At 42.5% G+C, this 4,938-nt stretch overlaps 1 pseudogene; it reads right to left on the bottom strand.

Moving 5' to 3' along the window:
- Positions 1-347: 347 nt before the first annotated feature.
- On the bottom strand, positions 348-698 carry LOC143668183 (cytochrome c oxidase subunit 6B1 pseudogene; annotated as a pseudogene).
- Between the last annotated feature and the right edge of the window lie 4,240 nt (positions 699-4,938).

The raw sequence follows: 4,938 nt of genomic DNA, 5'->3' as shown, positions 1-4,938 counted from the left end.
AATCTTCAGCCTACAAGGAAGTGGTTAGAGGAAGAAATGCACTGCCCTCTTCTCCTCGTATCTAATTGATGAGGATCCTGCCATTGGCCAAGCCTTCAAAGAAACCAGAGAGTGAAGCAATCCGCAGATGTCAGCCTGCCAGGGCGCATGGCAGGGAGGGAGTAGATCTGGAGGGGCGCACGGGGATTGTCTGGCCTGCTCATTTCTCTTATATGCACACTCTTGGCTCCAATATGGAAAAAAAAGATGAACCTAAGAAAAGAGCAGAGATAGAGCACTTCACCAAGTATAGACTTACGTGCTTTCCCACTTTTACAGTAATTGGCTTTTAGTAGTAAAGCCATGATTCAGAATCCTAGGGTACAAGTGTCACATGTACCCAGGTCCCCGTTCACTTCCCTGGAGAAGGATGGGAGACAGGGGTAGGGTGGGTCATTCCAGATCTTCTCAGGAAATGTGTCTTCTGCCCTGTAGTCATCCCAGGCTGACAGCTATGACACATGGCAGAGGTATTTGTATACGTGCTGGCACCATTTGTACATGGAGATGTCACCCTCTTTAGCAGTCATGGCCTTCTGTCAGCAATGGAAGTCCAGGTAGTTCTGCCAGCAGTTCCTGGTCTGGTTCTGATTGGGGAAAAAGCTGTCTAATGGCACAATTTGTCAGTTCTTGGGTTTGGTCTTGATGTTTCCTGCCATGGTGCTGTCTTCTAAAGGTGACCCTGAAGCTGCTTGCAGCTTAATGTGACCCCCAGACCTAACTTATTTTTATGCTACTTATAAAGCCTACTTCCTAATCATATGTCCTAAATTTGAGGTTGGACCCTGTGCTTTCTTTTTCAACTAGAAGAACTGTCCTGTTCACACAAAAAATATTCTTTTTTTAGCATAGCTTAACACTAACCATGAAAAGCACGATATCACCACATTCATTATAAGCAAGAGTAGACATCTATTAGATAGGTTACTGGTGATGTGAAACAATAATCTTGAAAGCCTTCAGAGGAGATAGGTAGCCACTGCCTGACACATGGAATGAAGCCTACAGAGAGAACAGGCTGTCTGTCCTCAGTGCCAACAGCAGGGGCTCATCAGAAAAGGGCATCTCCTGCTTCAATCACTACCCTCAACTGTTGTAGATCAGAGAGGGAGCTGTGTATTCTAGCAGTTAGAGTACAGAAGGATGAGCGTTAACCCAGAGGCCCACACATGCAACTCAAGCCCAATGGTCACTGTGGACCTTCAAATAGTTCAGAGCCCTGAATTTGTCCTGAGAGTGCCATAATAATCACTCAAAATCAGGACTTCAGCACCACTTGGTGGCCTAACATCGCGTGATACCAGAAAGACATATCATGCTAGTCATTGAGCAGGTGATCTCCTCACGAGGCAACTGTGGTAGATGGAATTATGTTCCCCAGCAAAAATCTTAGTTTTAATCTTAAAATTTTTTTTAATCTTAATCACATTTCCGTGGGCGGAAGTTATTGTAAATAAGACCTTTAGAAGATTTTATTTTTAGTTAAGGTGTGGCCACTCGAATCAGGATGGGTCTTCATCCTATCGATGGAGAAAGTATAAAGAGAGAGCCATGGGGTACAGCCACAAGCAGGAAGTCAGTGGGAACCTTGAAGAGGAAGAGAGGATATTGCCATATGAGGAGAAAATCAAGCAACTAAAGGATTGCCAGCCAGCCATAAAACTACTGACCCTGGGAGAAAGTAAGCCTTCTAGACTCTGAACCAGTAAATTGCCATCATTTAAGCCAACCTATTTGTGGTAATTGTTATAGGAGCCTGGAAATAGATAGTAACCCTCACAAAACTAAGCCAAGGGACCCCTGGATAACTCAATAGATGTGAGTCTCAGAACTTCTTAGAGCTTCTGTTTACTCTCATCTGTGGTTGTGCCAGTGGGGGTGGGTGGGAGTGGAGGAGAGTGTTGGACAACATCCTACAGGGGAGAAATAGGGATCAGGGCTCATGAGGGTACTGGTATGAATGATGCCACTGCTGGCCCAGATGCCAGGGAGGGATTTAGAATATTTCAAGGAAGGTACTGCAAAGTGAGTAACCCCTTAGGGAGACTAAAGTAGGGAACTTGCTTGCTTAGGTCTAAACTAAGGGTAGTATTGGTCATAACAAAATATTATCCTTGGTTTGCCCAAGCCCATACTATGAACTACACTGACATTCACCTCCTTCAGTATTTCTATTCTGAAACTGCATTTATCAATTTCTCTGCCCAAGCTCAGCAGACATGCTGATCAGTTCCCCCATGATCAGTTGGTACAGGGATTCTGAGTCCATTCAGGAAATTGTAAATGCCACAACTCTCTGACTGTTTTCCTTTACTTGACTGTAAGTAAATGCAGCCTGAAATTAAGCATGTTTTATTTTGTAGATTTAAATTTACAGTACTGGCACATTTATCTGCGTATAGTAGGTACTAAAATATTTGGATGAATGAGCAAAGAGTCATCTCTTTAATCATCAGAGAAGTCACAATAGACTAAGGAACTGGCGCCATTTGAAAAGGATCAATAATTTAACTGTGGGGCAGTGGAAAGTAACCTAACATATTTTTCTATGGCCCGAGGAAAACAGTTGAATTATGTGCATTTCTCCCACTTCTTCTTGTAGACTTTCATGGAGATAGTATAGGTATTCTTACCATTTATTAGTTCTGAAACTGTGTATATCACTTAGCCTCTCCGGTTCTCAGTTCTCTGAAATAAAATAGTGATGACAGTGTTACTATAAAGATGCCATAGAATAGCATCAGTGAAATATGTTGTAAACCAAAAATGATTATATACAAGTGTTCTAATTTTTAGTTGCCAAGATGCAATATACCAGCAATGGAATTGCTTTTAAAAAGCAGAATTTATTGAGTTGCAAGTTACAGCTCTAAGACCAGGAAAATGTCCCAATTAAAACAAAGCCTATAAAAATGTCCAAATTAAGGCACCAACAAGAGGTTATCTTCGCTCAAGTAAGGTCAATGATGTTTACCTGAGGGATTTACTCTCAACTGAAAAGGCACATGGTGAATATGGCAACGTCTGGTAACTTTCTCTCCAGGCTTCATGTTTCATGAAGCTCCCCTAGGGGTATTTTCCTGCTTCATCTCCAAAAGCCTCTGGCTGTGTGGGCTCTGTGACTCTCCCATCATTCAAAAAGGACCTCTTTCCAAAATGCTTCCTCTTTTAAAGAATTCCAGTAAACTAATGAAGACCCAGCTGGAATGGATTGGAGTCATATCTCCCTCTAATCCAAGGTTAGCAACCACAATGGGGTGAGTCACATCTCAGTGGAGATAACCTAATCAAGTTTCCAACCTACATTACTGAATAGGGATTAAAAGAAACAGTTGCTCCCACAAAATGGATTAGGATTAAAACATGGATTTTCTGCAGTACATAAATCCTTTCACACTGGCACATTTCTACCCTCTGGACCTTAAAAAATACATGTTTTATTCATATACAAAATGCATTAATTCCATCACAATATCAGAAAACTTTAAACAATATCAGTAACAATACAAATACAATGCAAGGCTAAAACTAGCACAAAATCTCATCAAAATCAGGTACAGGCATGGTCTGTCCTAAGGCAAAACTATCCTCTAGCTCTGGACTTGTAAAACTCTGAACAAGTTATTTGCTGCCAACATACAAAGGAGGAACAGTCATAGGATACATGTTTCCATTTCTATAGGGAGAAATTGGAAGGAACATGAGAGTCACTGGACCCAAGCAGTTTTGAAAACCTGTAGGACAAACTCCATTAAATCTAAAGTCTGAAAGTCATTTATCTTTGGGGCTTTAGAAAGTGGCAGTTTTGCCCTTTCCAAGGGCATATGCAGTGGCCTGCCTCTCTCCAAATGCAACCTTGGAGGACACTGGGGAGACCCCATTTTTCTCTGGTCCACCCTCTCTCAAGCATTGGGGCCATACCCAGATTCTCTGCCATCTCCACGGCACACACTCAACCCCTCCATGTGGTGGCAGTCAGGCTCCCCAAGGAATGTGCTGCACCCTCTCCAAGGCCTGAGGCAGCATGACTCTTCCACTGCAATGAGGTGGAAGGCCCATCCTCTGCCTTCAGAGCAAACTCACCTTCTCCACGTGCTTGGGTCGGTCCACTCTCTGGCTGAGGTTTTTTGACTTTAGACATTAGCTTCTATAGTTCTGCTTCTGAAGTTATTTTACCTTCATATTGTCCCTTTTCTAAGCTCCCCAGTCCAGACTGGCACCCGCTCCATTTATAGAGGTGCCACAGCTCTCTTGTTGCCTTTCTATGTTGTAAGCAAGGATCCTGCCCATCAGGCATAAGAAGTTTCAACAAATCCTTCCTTGATAACTCCATCTCCAATCCGGACTCTCCCTGAAATGGTGACTGGTTACCCATTTGGCCAAATCCTCATGTTGGGTACCATTCTCTGGGGCCTCCCTTCCTGGAAGCCTAGAATTTTCCAGAACTCAGTTTCTAGTTTCTTTGTAACCAAGAGTTCAGTTCTCAACTTATCTCTTTCCTGTCACATTTCACTATAAGCTGCAAGGAGAAACTAGACTGCACTTTCCACATTTAATTTGAAATCTCTTCTGCTAAATATCCAAGTTCATGGTTTTTAAAATCTGCCTTCCAGCCAAAGCTACTCATCAACTTTGCCAGATTATTTGCCATTTTAAAACAAGGATTGCCTTCCTTCCAATTTGCAATAACACATCTCATTTCTCTCTGTTGCCTCGCCAGAGGCATCCCTAGAGTCCACATTTCTACCAACAGTCTGTTCAAAGTATTTCAGGCCTTCTTATTACACTTCCCACAACTCTTCCAGAATCTTCCCCTTATCCATTTAAAAAGCTGTTCCAACATGTTTGGTATTTGCAAACTGCAGCAGCACCCCACTTCTCTAATACCAAAATCTGTTC

This window comes from Tamandua tetradactyla, chromosome 24 (assembly GCF_023851605.1).
Source record: "Tamandua tetradactyla isolate mTamTet1 chromosome 24, mTamTet1.pri, whole genome shotgun sequence".
NCBI lineage: Eukaryota > Metazoa > Chordata > Mammalia > Pilosa > Myrmecophagidae > Tamandua > Tamandua tetradactyla.
The sequence above is the reverse complement of the archived record's forward strand: the minus strand, read 5'-3'. Positions and strand labels throughout refer to the sequence as shown.